This window comes from Vespa mandarinia, chromosome 1, assembly GCF_050613455.1.
Source record: "Vespa mandarinia isolate Hongniang chromosome 1, ASM5061345v1, whole genome shotgun sequence".
Lineage (NCBI taxonomy): Eukaryota > Metazoa > Arthropoda > Insecta > Hymenoptera > Vespidae > Vespa > Vespa mandarinia.
The window spans coordinates 19,857,501-19,880,000 of NC_140810.1; the positions used below are offsets into that span (position 1 = coordinate 19,857,501).

At 36.4% G+C, this 22,500-nt stretch overlaps 1 protein-coding gene across 5 annotated transcripts in view; it reads right to left on the minus strand.

The window, feature by feature from the left end:
• The window catches only part of LOC118447512 (uncharacterized), a 191,315-nt gene that overhangs the window by 51,392 nt on the left and 117,423 nt on the right, over window positions 1-22,500 (minus strand). For all 5 annotated transcript variants that reach the window (XM_035879523.2, XM_035879524.2, XM_085663770.1 and 2 more), the window contains one exon: window positions 1,758-1,870. The gene's annotated coding sequence lies outside the window, so the exon portion shown is untranslated. The remainder of the gene's footprint in view (window positions 1-1,757; window positions 1,871-22,500) is intronic.

A 22,500-nucleotide genomic window follows, 5' to 3' on the forward strand; every position in this document is an offset into this window, starting at 1 on the left:
AACGATTTATATTGTACGTCATCGGATATAATGTTACCAAGATACTTTCGAGCACAGTATAACCTACTAATTAACGGACCCCATGAAGAGCGATACTGTTAAATAGATCTGTGATTGATGATCATGAACAAGAGACATTGATTTTACCGTAAACAACGTGGTAAAGGTAAGAGAAGGAAGAAGAAGAGGAAGAGGAGGAGGAAGAGGAGGAGGAGGAGGAGGAGGAGAGGACATAGCATAATTTCCTTCGCTTAGTTCGCTCGCGAAACCTTGATACTCGAGCAGAGTCCATAAATCCACGGTGTCGTCGATGCAATCAATTCACTTTAATCAGAAACGTCCAACCGAGTCGCGGACTCTTCTTATTATCGCAGCTGCAGGCGAGAGGCATTAGATACAGTTCCTTACAAAAGTATACTCGCGTAAACTCGCACTCGACTAACGAATGAAAAAAAAAAAAAAAAAAGAAAAAAAAAAAAAGAAATGATTTATTTTCATCCAGTTAAACATTATTATTAATATATTAAACAATACGAATTCCTCTGTATAATCCTACAGATCCTTCCAGATAGAAAAAAACAAACTCTTTCTTTTTCTATATTTCATACTCAAGTAAAAATGAAACTTCGTGTTGTAAATCAAGAAGATATATATACATATATATATATATAAAGAAAAAAAAGAAAAAGATTATGACAAAGCTCCCGTTAATTACCTCGGTATAATTTTAATCTGTGATCACTGGCTCGAAGAAAAACGTAAATTAACGAGCGCGAAAATCAACGACCGCGAGAGAGGAAGCACATATACTTTTCTTTTTTACTTTTTTCTTTTTTTCTCCCACCCCTACCCTTTTTTCAAATCCAAGCGAGTCAATTGCTTACGAATAGTCGCCTCACTCGTTTTAGAATACTTCTTCAATTTTTTCTTTTTTTTCTGCTTTTTTTCTTTTTCTTTTTTCTTTTCTTTTTTACAAGCAATACTATGATACACTTCTGCGAGCAAATGTATATACGTAGATAGGGTATCTACGTACGTATATACGTACATAGCGCGGTCAGGTCCGTGCGCCATTAAAAGCAACGACCGGAATTATTTGCAAAGTGAGACGACGGAAGCGCTCGTTACTGCGCGACGAGTAAACGTGTACACGTACGCACGTGTGCTTCAACTGTATTACTTTTTCGTTGTCACATGTGTTTATAGGTTTCCGCGTATCACTGATTATCGTATGTAACAATAAAAACATCTTCGTATTAGAAGATTGAACGTTAATTTAAATTTATCCTTGCGTATATCTTCATTTCAAAAACAATTCGAAAAAATCAAGATTCTCTTTTGAGGAGAAAAAATTTTATGACAGAAAAGAAGAAAAAAATATTAATTTAGTTTCAACGATTCTAGTTTTTCAATGACCTCAAATCAATATTTCTCGTTGAACGAGTTATTCTTATTATTATTTATAAAACTCTTATCAGTTTAATACTTTTTATATCTCTCTCACTCTCTCTCTCTCTCTCTCTTATCTATACATTTATATAACTCGTAAGAGAATATCGTGCCTATTTTTCGCCTAAGGTAGAGGACAGGTGTACGTAGCCACGTTGCATGTTGTCGTGCGATAAAGCGAAAATACAGGGACGATTATATGGGCCGAGTACGAAAGGAGTGTGAAAAAGGAAAAAAAGAAGAAGAAAAAATAAAGAGAGAGAGAGAGAGAGAGAGAGAAAAAGAAAGAATCGAAGCAAAAGAAGTACCTGGTGTGGCTGCAGGGTGTCGGGGATGGGCTGCGGGCTATTAGCCGGCCGTGCTTATAGGACGCATCGGCGCAACCTCCACCTCCAAGCCGTTCCGATTTTGTCTCTGCATTCTGTAAACAAAACAAAAAAAAAGGTTAAGAGATATATAATTAGGTTACTTTTGATATCGAAACGTTACTTTTGATAACGAAATTATATCTTGTTTTTTAAGAAAAATTTTATTTATTTCATGATGCAACATTAGGTGTTTAAAAAAAAAAAAAGAGGGAGAAGAAAATCACGATGTACCTAAGTAGGCACAGTGTTTTACACGTTGTAAAAAAGTGGAAAATAAAAAGAAGGGGAAATAGAACGAATAGAGAGAGAGAGAGAGAGAGAACGAAGGATGGCCAGTGTGTTTGCACTAGCGTTGGCGTTGCATCAGTATGCGAACGGTGTGTCTGATTAAACGTCGATATGCTCCCTTCCTCACCCTATTTCACCTTCCACCCTCCTGTAGACAAGGAAGAGAGAATCACGAACGCGCAAAAGCACGCGCCTACCCTCGCGATCGTGTACTACATAGTCGTCAGACTCAAGGGACTGACTCGACCGAATAAAAACCTTGAGATCTTCTTTCTTTCTTTTCTTCTTTCTCCTTTACAAAGCTTCGATTAATATTTATACTCGGCGATTTGAAAAAGTATGCTTAATCGAGCGTTTAAGACGATTCAACGAAACGAGTTCTTTCAGCAAGGCCAATTAAGACAAGTTCTTGAGAGAGTTATAGCTTCCGAGTTACGCCCGAGGATATACTTGAGCAACGCTAGAGATGATAAAGAAAGAAGGACAAGATAATGCGTCAGAGGTGTGAAAAGAATTTTTCTTTTCTCTTTTTTTTTTTTCTTTTCGCTTCTGAAAGTGACGATAACGAAATTCCAAGAGAATTAGAATGAATTATCGTCGATTCGTTTACATTATCGAAACAATTTAAAGATCATACAAAGGTCATATAAAATGTGTTCTGATCTAGCATATAAACGATCGTATTATAGATCGTAGGTTTAATAAGCGTGTAAAACGGGATATCCGAAGGAGAAATGGTCATAGAAAAAAAAAAAAAGAAAAAAAAAAGAAAAATTGAACAAACTTCGATCTAACGCGAGCTCTACGTGCCCTTTAATTTCTCGATTATCAGTTTCCTATCGTCCCTCTCGACAACACGATACGCCCAACGATTTTATCCGATTTCATACTTTTTTCTACTTCTCTGTTTTCTTCTTTTTATTTATTTATTTCTTTTTTTTTTCCTCTTCTCTTTTTTTTTCTCTTTGTGTGTAAAACGCAAGCTCGACCGCGAATGCTTTTTAAAGGGCCGACGTCTATGGTGTAATACACGCGTACACATAGATATATATACACACGTAAAAGGAAGGAAGGAAGGGCTGTCTGACGCTCGTCGTCGTTGGTGGAAAAGTTTATATTGGATTTCATATTTAATGGAACGCACACTCTTGCCACCATCGTCACCGCCACTACCACCACCACCACCACTACCAACACCACTACCACCTCCCATCTCCACTTTCCAGATAAATTATTTATGTTGAGACACGCTCGGCCTCTGTTTCCCTCTTGGTAAAGGTGACGAGAAAGGTAACCGTGAGAAAAAGATAAAGGCAACAAGAAAGAAAGAAAGAAAGAAAGAAAGAAAGAAAGAAAAAGACAAGAAAAGAAAACGAGAAAGAGGGAAGAAGGGTAACGTCGAAATCGAAGTTTTCTCTGTTATCATTGCGATTACATTATTTATAAAAAAAAAAAAAAAATAAGAAAAAAAAAAATAAAAAAAAAAAAAATACTATTCCAAGAAAGATCGAACAAGGAAAATTACATTTAGTTTCTTCGTTAACGAGACAATAAAACAAAACGGTATCTCACCATCTTCGATATTCTTCCGAGAGCGTAATTAAGAAGGCATTCAAATTCGAGCCGCATTATGTAGATTGAAGGAGGATAAAATAAGAGGGAGGGAGGGAGGGAGGGAGAGAGAGAGAGAGAGAGAGAGAGAGAGAGAGAGACGACGACGACGACGACGACGACGAGGATGAAGACGACGGAAAATTGTTATTAATTTATCGTCTGAAGAGGACCAAGAAGAGTACGCTTTAAACGACTATACGTTAGTCAGGGGTAAACCACGATTGTCGTTAAAACGGAAGGACGAAGGATTCCTCTCCTTAAGGATAAGAGAAACTCCTCGACTGATTCGAGATACTCGAATGGTGCCTTTTTAATTGGGCCACCATTCTCGAAACCCAAAGAAGGGAGAGATTCGTAGAAAAGTAGAAACAGTAAAGAAGAGAAGGCTAAAAAGATACAACGCGAAGGTACACCCCGACGCCATTCATCCTTTTAATGGCTTCATTGAATCTTCAAGAGGGTAGTAATTGATGACTCTTCATTGTCCCGTCCTATTATTACCATGGAATTGATATCTTTGAGAAACTGATTGAAAATTACCACCCTCTGTGTCCGATCTTATCGGCGCTTCAATACGATTGACTTTTTATGCAGGCTTAATTTTACATAATACATGTCATGTTGTGTTGTATCGTGAAAAAAAAAAGAAAAAAAAAAAAGAAAAGAAAAAAAAATACATATGTATATATATATATATATTAAATGCAAGTAAGAACTAAAGATCACAATGTTAACGATACTTTCCTCGTTCTCGGTATCGTGTACTTTCAGTAACCTTTCCACAGTACGACCATACAAACGGCACGACAAAGTGCCCATGAAATCTCGTAGAAAGAGAAACGATTCGATAATTGGCAGAATAAATCACATTGGCGTAGTATAAGTGGATGGATTCGAAAGAGAAGAAGTGTGGGTGTGTGTGTGAGAGAGAGAAAGAGAGAGGGAGAGAAAGAGAGAAAAAGTAAGAGAGAAAGAGAGAGAGAGAGAGAATAGGAAGGAAAGAAAGAAAGAGAAAATCTAGAGGGACTGGAGTAGGAAAAATCTGCTTAATTGCTCTCTCCGTTGTTCAAAGGATAGCTTATGCCTGAGATCAGGCTCATTCGTCGAATCGATTTTCACTGTCGGTCCAAGTGCGCATACATAAAACAACAACGCTTTGATTATCATTAATCCATGTGAAAAAAAAAAGAAAGAAGAAAAAAGAAAAACAAAAAAAACCACAGACAAAATAAATATAGAAAAAAAATATACGTCGTAAAAAAAAAAAAAAAAAAAAAAAAAAGAAAAATATCTGAATTTTCTTTTTTTTCCCCCTTTTTCTTCTTCTTTTTTTCACCCGTCGAAATTCTCGAAATCAAAATTTGGTATTTTCACAATGGTATTTTCCTTGTCTCGTTCAGGTTCCGACGTGTCATCTCTGACGAACGACGCGCTTGTTTCTGCTAGGCAAAATTGCTATGCCGCGTCCGAATATCCGTACGCTGTGTGTTACCCGCACACGGGCCAACGCGGCAATTTGTCAAAGAGTGCACTCGACCGAGGCATCGATTAATTTAACGATTAAATTATGCCACCTTCCTGCCGGCATATATCCGTCGCGTTACCGAGTCGAGCCGAATGAAAGAGTTATATGCTCTCCTAAAAATCGTTCGGCTATAGATCAACGTTTTCCGTCTAGACTATTCCGATGATATCCAATCCGGTAATATTATCAATTTACGATTATTATTTCAGGAAATTTCTTAAAAAAAAAAAGAAAAAAAAAGAACAATTAAAAAAAAAAGAAAATAAAAAAAAAGAAAAATGATCACTCTTTCGAAGCAATTTACGAAACGAAAGAAATAGAAAGCATATACCAACAAATGGATGCAACCGATTAATCCCATCCCGCTCAACACGTTTTATTAATTTTATTAAATGTCAATAATAATTAAAATAAATCTTAATGAAATTTCTTGTAACTCGCGCGATGAATAATCAATTTTTAAATGCGTTTTCTTTTTCTTTTTTTTTTTTTCTTCCCCTTCTCTCATCCTTTTTTCACTCTATTTTGAGATCAATTGAGATTTTCTCGAGAAATAAAGTAAACATACATATATATACGTACATATGTACGTACATATGTATATACTTATATAGGTATAGGGACCGATCTATAGTGGTTAACCTCGGTTGCTTTTGAAACGAACCACCAGTAGCCATGTAATGTAGAACTTAATCTACGGACCATCATTATGCGTAACAGAGTCACGTGCGGATTCGTGAGCGAAACTAGGTAGAAACAGTTTGATGATTTAATGTTTCAACTTATCCGTACACATTCGTAAATCGAATATATTTCGATGCGATACGCTTGTAGTACGTTTGGATTGTTCTATACTTGAAAGAAGAAAGCCAAAGCGAGAGAAAGAAAAAGAGAGAGACAGTAAAATAAAAAGTTGACTATGTCCTCTGCGATAGTCGAAAATTTATTTATTTTACTCCCTTCTATTTCCCGTACATTTCGTTTTCATTTCTCGATAGAAAATCGAACTAAACGAGGCCGTAGTATTGAATAAAATATCAGTGTTCCCAAGCTTCAAGCGAGATAGTACACGCCGATACGATCATTTCCCTTTAAATCAAACGAAATAAGATTCGTAAGTGTCGCTCTTATAAGTTAATGAAGATGTAAAAAAAAAAAAAAAAAAAAAAAAAAAAAAAAAAAAAAAAAGAAATGAAAAAACAAAGAAAAAGGGAGAAGAGATAAAGGGAAAAAGAAAAAGAAAATAAATAAATATCTATATAAATGAAGCGAGAAAAAATATTTACGAAAACAGAGGAAAAAGAAAAAAAAAGAAAGAAAAAACAACAAAAGCCAAAAAAAAAAAAAAAAAAGAAAAAAAAGAAAAAGAAAGAAAGAGAAAACCACATTAACGCGTTAATTAACCATTTCCGTAGGGAAGTAGTTTTTAGTTCAGATAGATAAGTCACATTTAACCGTGATATCGTTTAATCGTAGAAACGACCTTTTCGCTAATTGGTACGCCATTGCAGTCGCCTTTGACGTGGAATACGAAAGGTACGTATTTCTCTCTCTTTCTCTTTCTCTCTCTTTATCTCTCTTCACTGCTCGCACACGTCGCTCGTTTGAATTCATTTCCCTTGGTCCATCCCTCGCTCTTTTAACTACGAAAGGAGAGACTTTGTGTGAATTTAACAGCGATAACGAAGCGCGACTTCGTCGATAGTAGCAACCGAACTAATTGGTTCGACTACGAGGAGCGTGTACATACAACGCGATCTCGTTGGATCACTTTCGAGTAATACCTATCTACTAGAAGAGAAAGAGGAGAGAGAAAGAGAAAGAGAGAGAGAGAGAGAGAGAAGAGAAAGAGAAGAATACGAAATTCTATTCCTGTCAGTGCCTCTTTTCACCTTTCGATCCACGTTCGATTAGAAATTTCTAACGCTTTCAAAGCATGTTCTTCCTTCGATCCTAACGATACAGATCATTTCATTCATTATCCTCGTCTTATCGTAGCCGCTAGATGAATTTACAATTTACAAAATCATAGAGAAATTGTATAAGTGAGATATCATTAATCACTCCATATCCTTTTTCCTTGTTTTATTTATTTACTATATTTTTTTTTTCTTTTCCTTTTTTATTTGACGTAACTCGAACGATCGTTTTGACGTTGGACAGGGCTTTAAATCGATGGTTTTTAATAACATCTAAAATTCACAAGCGGAAAGTAATCCTCGTCCACAAAATACGTATACTCTATACCGATGTATAAATTATTTTTTACATACAGGGAAAGGGGGGGAAGGAAGGGGGGTGGAAATAAATAAATGATGATGGCTCGTATACCGGATATTTTTTGTTTTTTATTCTTTTTGTTCCCTTTCTTTTTTTTCTCCTTTTTTTTTTTTTTTTTTTTTTTTTTAACAGCAAATTGAACGTTTATCGGCAAAGCGATCCGTTTTTTGATCGGTCGAGTTGGCTTTCGTAGAAGCCACGATGAATCATAATTAACCACTTTTGAAGGCATGCATCGATAGGGCCGAGTGCAACAACGGCCATTAAGCGTGACGATCCGTCAGCGATTTTACGCCGTGCTAATAACGTGTAATGTCGAATTAACGCGACGTCCACATTTATTCGTTCTCTCTCTCTCCCTCCCTCCTTCTCTCTTTCTCTCTCTCTCTCTCTTTCCCCTTCTCGTTATGTCGCTCGCGGAACGAACGCACGTTCCCACCGATATATAGGCCGAACACATTGCATTAATGTTGAATACGTTTTCGGTGTGATCGTATATCAAAATGGCTGACGTAGCGACCGCGATGCAGCCAATCCATGCCAGAAATAGCCGCGAATTAAAATCGCATTGGCCTACCTACGCGTGATCAAAGATGACACTCTATCCGATACCGTTGACGATTCGATTTATAAATGCGAATTCGCGATCCGTGTCCTATGGGAAATATAGAAGAAATTTCATACAAATAAATAGATCATATTAATTTAATTCTCGCGTAGGTAGTAAATTAATATATGAATTTATATGTATATATATATATATATTTATTCGATTATATTAGTAATTAACGAGAATGGACAAAAGGGAAAAAAGAAAGAAAAAATAAATAAATAAAATTATATTACTGAACAAAATGGATGGATGGTATTTTTAAATTCAACGAATACCTTTGATATCGTTCAATTTTTTCATGAATAATTAGATCGCGTAAAAAGGGAATAATAGTGGTCGTTTACATCAAACAAACAGAACGGCAAAATTACTCGATTAACAAATATATCTATATATATATATATATATATATATATATATATATATATATATATATATATATATATATTAACATTGTGATACATTAAACCGCGCGAGTTTAATGAGCCGATAATCTCGACCTCTTGAAGAGAGCTGCTTTATCGCGAGTCGAGACGATAAACCGTGACGACGACAAAGACGACAAAGAAACGTGTTTCCACGCGCGAGAGCCCCCAACATATTAACGCTGCATGAATGCGTGGCCGTTGATGCGTTGAGAATAGAACTTTAAGTACGAGGCCGAGTGACGTCATTGCCGTTCTCGCGTTGATACGTAGTAATACTTACTCTTTCGCGTACCTCTCCGCCACTTTGGAATGTTTCACGCCTACGAATGCCTCGTAAGAATTGGCCAAACTGAATTTACTCTTTATCATCACATTATTATTCGCAAATCTTTTTATTTTACGTAATATAACGATCTACACAAATATTTCTTTTTACACAATTTTCTCTCTCTCTTTCTCTCTCTCTCTCTCTCTCTAAATATATATATTTCGAATCTTTTATTTTCTAATCTATTTTTTGTTTAATCATCATCGACAACAATATCCCTTCCTTATCTCGTACAATATCACAAAGAAGTCTTCGGAAGATAAGTTTTCATTTGAAAAAGAAAAAGAAAAAGAGGAAAAATCAAAAGAAAGGAGAGAAACGCGCGTGCACCTAAATTGAGTAAAATGAATAAATATTCCCAGTAAGGAGGAAAATCTTTAAATACAATGGTGTGCAATGACATCGTAAAAGAGTCATGATCGTAAAAAGAGTTATAAAGAGGAAGTGGTGTAAAAAAAAAAAAGAAAGAAGAAGAAAGAGAAAGAGAGAGAGAGAGAGAGAGAGAGAGAGAGAGAGAAAGAGAGGAGGGGCGAAGGAGAGAAAGGAATGGGGGATTACGAGTGAGAAATCTCGCGGTTAACTTTTATGGTGCAATTAACGTATTTATACGATACCCAACGAATCAGAAATGTTTTAACTGTTCCCTTTTTCTTGCTCTTCTTCTCTCGTTTACTATCTCCTTCTCGCTCCACCTTTCTTTCTTTCTCTTTCTCTCTCTCTCTCTCTCTTTCTCCCCCTCTGTTTTCTCGTACTCTTGAATCGGTCCAGGAGGAACTCCAAGCCACGCCACAGCACGCTTTTATCCACAAACTTCTCTTAATGGCTGATCAACAAGAAACCCAAAGTTCCATCTCGGTGGAAACTTTTTAATTAAAGAAAAAGAAACGTTGGGTTGAGTATCTTTCGAAGGATCTTTCTTTCCCCCGCCCACCTCAGTTTCTCTCTCTCTCTCTCTCTCTCTCTCTCTCGTTCTCTTTTTTTAGAACGAACGATACCCATTACAAACCACAACCGATTCTCTATCTCCAAATTTTTCATACGTCTTCGTCGAGCTCTTTTAGTCGAACTTTACGTCTAATTATTACGTAACTTGATTATCCAACAAAACTCCAACTCAGATCCGAGATTTTTCCTCGTTGAAAAGATAAGAAAATAAAGCGAAAGAAGATAGAGAAAAATGAGGATGGGAGAGATGTAGGAAATGGTATACCACCGACCACGAGGAAAAACAATTTTACTCCTCCAAGTTATATTTCCTTTCTTCGAGATGAGTTCCAAGATGAGAATGAACAATCGATTGAAAAAAACCGTGAAAACTAAGAACGAAAGGGAGCACGAATGGAGTTCGTCGATTTGAAATTTTCTTCGTGCAAGAGTAGGACGACGATATTTAAGAAAGACGGAGTGAGAGAGAGAGAGAGAGAGAGAGAGAGAGAGAGAGAGAGAGAGAGAGAGAGAAAGAGAGAGAGAGAGAGAGAGAGAAAGAGAGAGAGTTGTAGTCGTTGGTAAGAAGATAATCCACAAGTGGACTCGCGAATAAACGATCCTACTCTAAAATAGTTGAGTTTCTATCTCCATGTTTCTTTTTCGCAAACACATACTTAAGTAACTTTCTTACCTACACAATGACATACTCGTGTTTGAATGATAAGCGATAACGAATAAAGAATAATCATTTTATATCATATTCTTCTTTCTTCTTCTTATTGTTCGATATATTATTTACAATTATAATATACGAACTAAATAAGTAATTGCGAAACGAAATTACAAAGGAAAACGAAAAGAGAAAGAATACTACATGGTAATTTAAATTGCTGGGACACACTTTGCGGATTTGTCCTGGTTCGTGTCCGTAACCTTACTACAAATACCATGACTATATTCCAAAGTCCTTTGAACCTACCAACGTCTACGCGATCACAATGACTTTTCTTTGTTTTCCTTAACGACGAAGCTTTCAAAAAAGAGAAAAGAAAAGGAAAAAAAAAAAAAAATAAAAAAAAAAGAAAGAATATATTTAGAGGCAATTTTCAAACACCCTCCCTACCAACTTTCTGACCCTTTCACAGCGGGACGTCGATGTTATTGTCCGATTCTTAGAATACCAACAAAAAAGAAGGAAAGAAAGAAAAAAAGAAAGAAAAAAGAAAAAGGGAAGAGAAAGAAACTACTATTTTTGAATAAGCATCGATCCTGACTGACCCGAGAATGTGAAAGAAAATGTTAAACATATGATCAGTTTTGTTAACTCAAGTTCTTTCGTGTAAAAATATCGAAAACGAAAAAAGAAAAATACTCATGGCCTATATCTTAGAATACATATCTAGCGATCAAACATTGCGATATGCAAATGGATAGAACGCAAAATCGAAGACACCTATGTTGTAATGTATAGAGAGAGAGAGAGAGAGAGAAAAAAAAAAAAGAAAAAAAAGAAAAAAAAGATAGAGAAATAGAAGACACATGTGTGTGTGTATATGTACGTGTAAATGTCGAATATGAGAACGTACATGTTCTGGGCGTTCACGGATCGTCGAGGCGAATTATTCCGCCTGTACGGCCATTCGTTGTAATACAGCTTGCGTATTATATTCGCGCTCGGTTCGTCGTAACGCCATTAATGGGTTCTGTAAGGTCTTCTTCCCGCCACCAGCACCAGACCAGCATCGTCACTACTACTATCCTTCTACTACCACTATTACTACTACTACTACTACTACTACTATCCTTCACCCTTCTCGCTTTTCCTCCCTTTATCCAGAACCGTGAAATCGATCGACTAGCAGAACCTAATGGCGCCATCCCGTATAGCGAAATGCGGAAAATAGCGGAGGCGTAAGAGAGGAGGGCGGAAAGGAGGGTGAAGAGGGGAGAGAAAGAGGGAGAGAGGGAGGAAGGGAGGAAGGGAGAAGGGAGAGATGGAGATATGATGAAAATTCGACGAAACTTCTTGAAACTGCATACCTTTACGAATTATGACTTCCCTATCGTAGTGCAATTGATAAGATATAAAAATAAAGGATTTATTTAGAATCGATTTAACGAATCTTTATGATCATTTGCCAATTAAAGTTTAACAAATAAATCAAACGATTAAACATTTATATAATAATAATATTTATTATATATTATGTAATAAAATAATATTCATTAAGGATAACTTATCGAAAAGAAAAGAAGTAACATCAAAGTATTATTGAATGGCTTGGCCATTCGAAAAAATAAGAAACGAATAAAGAAAGAAAGAAAGAAAGAAAAAAAGAAAGAAAAAAAAAAAGACAAAAAGGAGTAAGTAAGAAAGTAAGAAAGCAAAGAGACGATGATACTCGTTTCACGAGAGTTTGCTAATTAGAACGATTCGAAATGCTCGATTCCGTGAACGGGGACGAAAAGAAAAGTGCAACTATTGCATTAAATTTAACGATCGCTTAAGTTTAAAGTTCAAATCGTAAAGTGTAGATACGCGTGGTACGTGCAATCGTATTTGAACACTAACCACAAAGTCAAATATTTCGATTCGTAACTAGGACCACTTGTCGTCTCTCGATCGAACGTGACGAGTAAACGCAACCCAACGAAACGAAACGAAACGAAACGAAATGAAATGAAACGAAACGAGACGAAACGTAACGAAACAAAAAAAAAAAAAAAAAAAAAAAGAAGAAGAAAAAAAAGAAAAACAATATAAAAATAATGTTCAAACGAAGTTTTCTCTACAATCCTTTTATCGAGTGAATCTTTTTCCATCGATTTGTGATTTAAAAACATTCGATAGTAAGCGGAAGATGAAAGAGAGTTTTAGAGATTATAACCGTACGACGAGATTAGATAAGTACTTACACAGCTTTCGGATTAGAACAAGTCTAATGGAACAACGATAATCTAACATTTGTTACGGCTTCACGAGTTAACAGAGAAAGGTAGAGAAAAAGAGAGAAAGAAAGAAAGAAAGAAAGGAAGGAAGGAAGGAAGGAAGGAAGAAAGAAAAGGGGAGTCGACAGAATGACGACGAGTATATAGTAGCACTAACGTCGTCGTAAACGTATTATCCAGGCCGTCGTTAGTCTCTCGTGCAAGCAGGTAAGCGCAGGTAGTAAATGTGAACCACCTGTGAATAGATCCGTACCTTGTGGCAGTACCGCCTATAATAATTCACGACATTTTCCTCCTTGGTGAAACAAATTTTCTTACAAAGTAAAGATATATAAAATAAAAAAGAAACAGAGAGAGAGAGAGAGAGAGAGAGAGAGAGAGAGAGAGAGAGAGAGAGAGAGTAAGAGAGTAAAAAATATGATTTGCATGATGTATGCAAATGAAATACGATTAATAAAGAAAGCAACGTTCACAAAGACGAACTTCGATGTTTGCTCAACCTGAAAAAGGACTTTTTCTTTTATTTTTTTTTTTTTTCTATTATTTTTTATAAACCAGATAACAAGTTAAGCGTAGAAAGGAAAAAAAGAAAAAAAAGAAACAAAAAAAAAAAAAAAAAGAAAAGAGGGAAAAAAAAGAAAAGAAAAACAAAGAAAAAAAAAGCAAGAAGAAAAAAATAATAGATATAGAAAGAGGGAACAAAAAAGCGGCTCATTTTCTAATATATTCTAAAAGCGTGTCTGTCTCTCGAATAACGTAAGAGGCTCTTATTAAAATCAGAGAAATTCTCGGAGAGTTCGTGAAAGAGAGAAAGTTTGTATTTCCGTGATCGTTTCGTAAAGTAAGAGAAGAGAGACAAGACAGGAAGAAAGTAAAGATAAAGAGACAGAGAGAGAGAGGAGAGAGAGAGAGAGAGAGACAAAAAAAGAGATAAAGAAAGACAAAAGGGGGAAAGAGAAAAAAAAGGAGAAACGGACAAACGACGGTTAATAACTGGCACGTCCGTGTAAACTGCGAAAAGAGGGTAAGGAGGAAATAAAGTTGAGGAGGATACTCGCCTTGGCGGAACGTAAAGGAAGATTGGATTGGTTCCGCTCTTCCAATAGAGCCTGGAATCTCTCTCTTTCTCTCTCTCTCTCTCTCTCTCTTTCCCTCTTTCCCATCACTCTTCTTCCCTCACACTTCGTATTTCGCATCGGCTCTCACGCGCACTCGAACCCACTCACACACTCATATACGCACACGAGCGCACATACAGAGAGAGAAAGAGAGAGATGCAAAGACTGCAAGAGAACGTGCAAAGGCGACCTCGACGAGGGAATATTCTCTTTTGAAAATTGAGAAACACCTCGTCGAGGCACTTCGAGACGCTCGTTAGGCTCCTTTTTTAGATCTCCGTTCTCCCACGACGAGATTCATGCTCGAGACGATCTTTCTCTCTCTCTCTCTCTCTCTCTCTCTCTCTTTCTCTTTCTCTCTCTTTCGTTTCCCCTACCGAACTGTAATATCTCCCGATTTTTCAATAACACTTCAAGGATCCCAACTGGCTGCCTGGCTGGCTGGCTGGCTGGCTGGCAGGCTGGCTGCTGCTTTTAATGTCAAGAACGACTCCTCCGGACATTCTCCTTCGTTCTACCTTTTCCCCTTTACCCGCTTTTTCGCTTATTCCTATATATCCATACCTTTCTCGTATATATTAAGTTTGATCTTACGTTTCGTCAAAATTTAACTTCGTTCTCATTTTCTTTTTCTTTCTTTTTTTTTATTTCTTTTTCTTTTCTCTTGTTTTCTTTTTTCTTTTTTTCTTTTTTTTTTTTAATCTCAACATCTCTACTTTGTTCACTTGTAATCGATGCCCATCGAAATATTTCGATGAGATCGATTAGACAAAGTAGTTCCATGAAATGCTATTAACGAGAAAAAAAAAGAAAAAAAGAAAAAAAGAAAAAAAAGAAAGGAAAGAAAAAAAGAAAAAAACAAAGAACGTTATATCTTTGATTAAAATTGATTTCATTGAAACGTATCGATAAAATCGATTGGATCGCATTAACGAAAGATGATTAATTAAGAAAGCGACGAGGAACGGAGTTTGATGTAGTACAAATATCATTCCCATCGACATTTCAAAGAAGGACTTCGATATTTGCCAACGTTCAGCCGATCTTCGATGAGAGAAAGAGAGAGAGAGAGAGAGAGAGAGAGAGAGAGAAAGAGAGAGAGATCGATGAGCACATAAGAGAAGGAAAGCGGACGGTTCGAAATTACCGATACATGTTGGAGTTTGTTCGTGATATCGCACCCAGACGAAGTAGGTATATCGATATCGTATCGGATGATCGAGAAGTCAAAGTGTTTCCTCAAATACGATGAACACGAAGCAGCAACTTCGACGCTCCAACTTTCTCTTCCGTGGCTACGATGACGACGAAACGTTTCAGAAGCGACAACTCTCATCCATAAATGTATACGTACGTTATACAGACTGTGTATGCTGAAATATTTTTCTTCTTTATATTTTATACAAAATTATATATATATATATATACATATATATATATAAAGAATCCTACCAACAAAATTTATTGCAAGAGCTAAAAAAGGAAACACGTTTCTTTTGCATCTTTTAACAGTTTTGCCAATATTAAATATTTCCTTATACGCTTGAATGATGAGAACTCTTAGATATACATACGAGGAGAATAAAAAAAGAAAGAAAAAAGAAAAGAAACATCGCATCACATCGCCTGTCGCGTTTTACGTAAAACGCAATAATATTTTTACGAGCGTTGATCTTCACGTTGAATATTACAAAAAGAGAAGAGTAACGACGCGAACTATGTATCTTGCGAAAAGGACTTTTTCCCCTCCCTCTCTTTTGTCTCACTCTCTCTCTCTCTCTCTCTCTCTCTCTCTCTCTCTCTCTCTCTGTTTCTCTCGAAATAACGAGCAGTATCACGAATAATAGGAAGCGTCGCGACGACTCGTGCCAAAACTTGTGCGTCGTTGTTTTCGTCGTTCGCAAATACAGGAAGGCATTTCGATGTTTCTCCGCGCGTAATTCGGCCATTGTAAAAAGCGAACGAACGGGAATAAAACGTAACTGGTAGAGGAGGAGAAGAGAGGATGGTGAGAGAAAGAGAGAGAGAGAGAGTAGGAAGAATTTAGGTGCATTTGCAATTTTCCTCCATTCACCGTTGGCAGCGCGAAAACGCGTATGATTTTAGTAAAACCAACCGACGTTTATCGAATGAAACAACGCGGAACAATAAGCTCGTCTCGCGTTTATTAATTTACTTTTGTTATCGAACGACGAATATCTTTTGTTCAGATTCCGTTCAGTTCAGTTCCGTTTCGTTTCGTTTCTTCATTTTTTTTTCTTTCTTTTTTTTTGTTCTTTCTACGTTTATAATTGATCGTTATAAATAAAAGAGAAAGAAGATTCTAACATTTGGATTTACATTTTGTTTCATTTAGGTATGTACGTGTGTGTGTGTGTGTGTGTGTGTGTGTTCCTCTTTCAACAATTGTTTTATCTTCGGGAGATATAACTGGTTTGACAAATTTTCACTCGAATTGATTGAAAGAAAAAGAGAAGAAGATAGATAAAGAGAGAGAGAGAGAGAGAGAGAGAGAGAGAGAGAGAAAGGTAACAGAGAGATAGATAAAAGAGACATCTTTTTAAAAGCTATTTTACGTTCGCTTCTTCCTTCGTTCGCGAACAAAATCGTTTATCGATTTTTCCACGTAGCTCGCGACACATACATACCTCCTTCCACATAGGGACCTTTCCCTTTCTTTATTTTCCCTAGACGATTTCGCGCCCACCTATCGACATATACATATATGCATACATAATCCGTACCATGCGATTCCTCTTGAACGCTCGAGAATTTGATTTCCCGAGTTGAAACGAGCTTATCGGAAGTCGATCGAAATATCGAATGTCAATCGACGCGTGTTAGATCTTCTCGTTTTACAATCTTTATTTCTTTTCATTATCCAATCGAATAAAAAAAGAAAGAAAAAAAAAAAAAAGAAAAAAAAAATAAAAAAGGAAAAAAATGAGAATAAAAGTAAAGATTCGTATTTAATGGAACGCGATTTAAAGGGGGGAACGAAAAAAGAAAAGAAAAAAGTTAAAAAGGAAAAAAAGAAACACGAAATTAATTGTCAACTATTATAAAATATTTTCAAGTACGTATATATATATATATATATATATATATATATATATATATGTACGTAAATATGGATACATAAATGTCATCAACAAAAGTGTACATCGAATTTGCGACTGTCCATAGCGAACATTCGAACGATCGATCGATGTTAACGGGAACATGCATCTACTATCTCTATCTCTCTCTCTCTCTCTCTCTCTCTCTCTCTCTCTCTCTCTCTCGTTACGAACAAATTGAAATCGCTGAGTGGAAAGCGCTTCTGGATCGTAATTAACGCGGTTAACTGGCAGCAGCGTCAGAAATTTCGATTGTGTCGCTGTTTAACACCGATAAGATTCGATCTTTCGATCGTTTTCCTGCCTCTCTCTTTTAATCTCATTTCATTCTCTTTATACGAAATTTACCCCGACATACGTACATACATACATACATACATACATATATATATATATACAAGTACGAATATTCATTCGATATGTAATTAAAATAATGCCCAATGGATAATTAAGATATTTCTACTTCGTTTTACAATCAGATAGTTTATTATAACTTATTCATTCGCTATAAAATAACTATAAATAGAATCCAATGAAATTTTACGATCGTCACGGTCACGCTCGACAGTAGTGAGCACGGTCGGAACTTGACGGTCTTATTAAAATACCGATGTGAGAAAATGTGTGGTACTGGAAGCTAGCCAGAGAACAGGAAATAATGCCGATTCGTAGTTACGGTAGAGATAGAGCGATAGAGTGAGTAAGTGAGAAAGAGAGAGAGAGAGAGAGAGAAGCTAGAGTGCATCGATGGCCCGACTAACCGCAATCCCCGACCGCCAAGAAATAACGAGAGTGCCGCTCGTTATTCGATTGGACGTCGTTCGTGTTTTGTGGAAGCGCAAGGTTACGTTCGCTTTTCTATCGAATGGCCTGGAAACGACGTGGAAATAGCACGATGGAAAGCGCCTAGAGCTTTCTATATTGACTCGTTTTAATCCTTTCCTACTTTGTATTTACCGTGTAAGTAGATAAATCCGAGTTGTATTCGAGATGAATAGAGAGATTTAACAGACCGCCAATCTAACGCGTATAAAATTTATCCCGAGGATATAAATGGTGATTCATTCGTGAGAAAGTACAAATAATAAAAAATAGTGCAAAAAAAAAATATATATATACATACATACATACATACATACATATATATATATATATATATATATATATATATATATATATATATATGTATAAGCAGAAAGAAAGAAATGAAATAGAAATAAAATAAAAAGGAAACGACAACAAAATAAATAATAGTAAAAAAAAACACGCGTTACGTTACGCGAACGCACGTACAAATTAATCTTTCGAATGGTCTCTCTATCGATGAAGCTTTCCGCGACCGAATAAATCAAATCCGATCTGAACGAATACACTCAAGCTGTAGGAGAATAAAATTCTTTTAACTGCCAAGAATACTCGCTAGATATACAAAAATACTTTTCTCTCTCTCTCTCTCTCTCTCTCTCTCTCTTTGTCCCTCTCTCTCTGTTTTGTTTGTATTCAAAGAATAATCGAGCGACAAATTTCGCTAGAGCTCGTGAAAGCGTGAAACGATAAAGATCTGCGAATGTATAAAAACTCGTACAGGGCAAAAGAGAGAGGGAGGAGGAGAGAAGGAGAGGAGAGGAGAAAATCTATTTCAAAGAGACGATAAGAAAAGTATATCCACCCGTAGCAGCATCGTGCTCCCCCATAAAATTATACCAACGGCCATCGAGTCGGACGTTAATACGACGTTACGTTCTGCAGTCGCAGCAGCATCGTTAGACCTAATTACGCTCATAAACCATCGTTGTCGCCACGAAACGCGAACTCGCCCTCGTTCACCTTGTATCGCGGAAACGCTTCCACCTTTCCAACTTCGTTTTCCATAAATAACACGTCATCCTAGAGACATGAGAATAATATCGTTGGTGTAACTACCACATGTACCTATACAAACTCTACGTGTGTTTATATATATATATATACATATATATATATATATATTTATATATATATGTATATAGAACAGTTTACTCCTTGTTATACCTTCGAGGATAATCGTAAGCTTCGCTTCGCGTTTCACTCGCGATAAAACCTCGTTACAAAGGACGAGAATATGTAAACGTATGTATTTACTGACGTATGCTAAAGCATTAAGAAATGCTTATGTGCGTGCGTGCATGTGTATGGATATCAAAGAAAGAGAGAGAGAGAGAGAGAGAGAGAGAAGAGGAAGAGAGTGAAAGAAAGAGATAAAGAAGGTAGTCTCATTAGGCATGCGCAAGTAAAATAATAGATTAATATTATTTTCAACGCGTGCCAAGGCTCGTTCTTGCAATTCACCCTGGATATAGAAAATCTATATTCCTATACGTTCTAAACTTCTGAGAAAGGTTAATGGAAAAACGCCTGGTGGTAAATTTTCATAGTTTACAGTGAAAGTATAAAACTAGTATCCCTCCTATCTTCGAAAGGTTAAGGTTGAAGCTCCGTCGTTATTAGATGATGTGACATACATGTAGATATATACATATATATATATATATATATATATATATATATATATATATGTATACGCGCGTACATATTTACATGCATATATACGGTTCGTACAAAGGTAAAGTTCACGAAATGACTAATCCTCTTTCTTCTTATCTTTAACTCAACAAATTTTCTCTAATTACGAGATAATCAAAGAATATCACCCACCGAGACGCAAAGTCTCTGTATACACCAAGCGTAAACACGAAAGTATCCCCGATAACGATCTCCTTTTCGGTCGTTCGCCAAAAATCGTTGAACTTTACGAGGATCGTTAAAACATTTTACGGTAAAGAGAGAAGCGACGAAAAAGTTTCGCGAACGATTTCCCTTTCATCTTCTCAGAGTTTTTACAACTTCTCTTTTCGATCGGTGCACGTTCATACGTTTATTAAATACATTTACATGTACGGATATATAAAACTTAAAAATAGTATATATATATATATATATATATATACACTCTTAAGTAATACGAATCCTTTCAGAAATTTTGCCTTTCTTCTTTCATTCGAAATATGAGAGTTAAAGAGAAAAAGGAAGAAAGTTAGATGAATAAACATATATATATATATGTTTATATACAGAAGAGAGATAAATAAATAGATAGATAGAGAGAGAGAGAGAGAGAGAGAGAGAGAGAGAGAGAGAGAAAGAGAGAGAGAGAGAGAGAGAGAGAGAGAGAGAGAATAACGGTTGTAATAACGCAAGTAACGTCGTTCGAAACTTACTTTTCGCGACTAATAATGTAGCAAATAAGCGGTACATTATGTGAAGCGCGAGCACGAGCACGAGCAAACCTTTATTAATATTGGAAAATCTCCATCTCGGCGATATCACGACTATCGAGGCTGCCTATAAATTCCGACAACACGGGGAAGCTGCTCGCGCCAGCTTTTACTGCAGTTATACGACCAACGTATACATAAAATCGTGTGTTTCCAAAGCCCACCACCAACTCGACCAAACCAACTCGAATCCAATTCTCCAAAAGTTATCGATTAATAAAAGAGGGGGAGAGAGAGAAAGAGAGAGCAATTTTTTCCACTTTCATGGTATTTTTCCCCCATTTTTCTTTTTCTTTTTTTTTTTTTTTCTTTTTTTTTTTTTTTTTATCGAAAAATAATAAACAATATTTTATAATAAAAACGAAAGATAATAAACAACGATCGGATCGGTATGCTTGACTCGCCTTCGAGCGTTTGTTGTTTAATCGTCGATGTTAAATCGATCGACCATAACGGGTTTGAGGCTATCGCATAACTTCGCCTCTCTAGAGAAGAAGCTTTCGTCGAAGTAGAGAATCTTCTTCGGTCGGTCTTTGAAGTTACGAGAAGATTGCAAGAGGTCGCGAGAAGGATCGATGAAGCGGCAATCTTGATGAACCTCAACGACTCGTCTACTCTAAGAAAATACGTCGTAAAAGATTCGTCTAGCTTTTAATAGCAGGTATTAGAAATCCTTCGAGCGATTCATAATTGTTTACGATCTATCTAATTTTAACTTATATATCAGATTTAATAATACTTGAGAAATTAAGAACTACCTATGAGTTTTACCTTTAAAATTCTTCAAGTAAATTTTAACTTTCGTTTCGTATCGTTTCGTTTCATTTAATTCGTTCGTCCGTCCGTTCGTTCATTCGTTCGTTCGTTCGTTCGTTCGTTCAAAGTTTAAGAAAGTTTTACGTTTCGCGAAAACACGTGCACAAACGCACACACACAGAATAGCGTGCGCGCGCGATAACATCCTCACATTAGCACATAGGGAACACGTGGACACAGGACGCACGAGCTGGCATTCGGCCCGTGTCCTGCGGAGGACGAGGTTAATTAGTCTAACGGATTCAGGCTGTTTGCAATTGGCTCGAGGACGACGGCAGCCACATGGAAAACTGCAGCGATTGAATTAACTCCGTAGAGGAGAGACTAAATGTAGAATAGAGAGAGAGAGAGAGAGAGAGAGAGAGAGATACGTGAATTATCTTGTTATAGATGATGGCTCAACTCGGGTCGAGGTCAGTTAAGGTGCCACGAAATTATCAGAGAAGGACGCTGTTGTTTCCATGTGCGATCTTTCTATCATATTAGAGAATAATGTATTATCCAAGGCTTTTCCTTGGCGATCATTTAATCCTTCCTTTCTTTTAGCTTTTTAAATTGTCTTGTTTTTTCCTTTTCTTTTTCTTTTCTCTTTTTCTTTTTTCTTTCTTTTTTTTTTTTTTTCACAGAAAACAGATTAAATAATTACTTCGTCCGATTAATTCTCGTCTCTCTGAAATTCTTAAGATTACCTCGTCGACGTCGAGGACTTTTTGTATCACTTGAAAGAAACTTTGTAGATGTTTACTTGAAATAGAAGGGCGAAAAAAAAAATGAAGAAAAAAAGAAAGAAAGATAAAAAATAAACGGATGGTCAGTTTCGTTCTAACTTTCATAGAAAATTCTACAGAGTATAAACACGATATATGTATTCTAAACTTTTGGTCTGGCTTTAACCATGGTAAAGTAATTTTCGAGAGAGTAAGAGAGCATAGTAGCAATATAACGATACTCTCCTATATCTACATAATTCAAGGAAACTCATAAACCTTATTTCTCAGCACTACGGAAGGATAATTCCGTATGAACAGACAGGATAATCCATAAATCCTCGACTCGAATAAAACCCGTATGTAGGTCGATCTAGGAAGAAGGAACAACTCTTTCTTCCTTTTCCTCCCTCTCTCTCTCTCTCTCTCTTTTCTCGCTCGAAGAAATCCTGAAAAATTCAAGAAATCCGTTTCTCTCATCGAAATCCTCCATACACGTCGATCCTGAATTTATCGTTAAAATTAGAGAAAAATAGGAGTGGGTATACCAGGCTCTGAAATCCTTAAAAATCGAACTTAGAAGCTTTCACGAAGAATGGAAAACGTGATTCGTCGTCCTATACGGCGATTAAACGTAGCCGAAATAAAACGATGAAC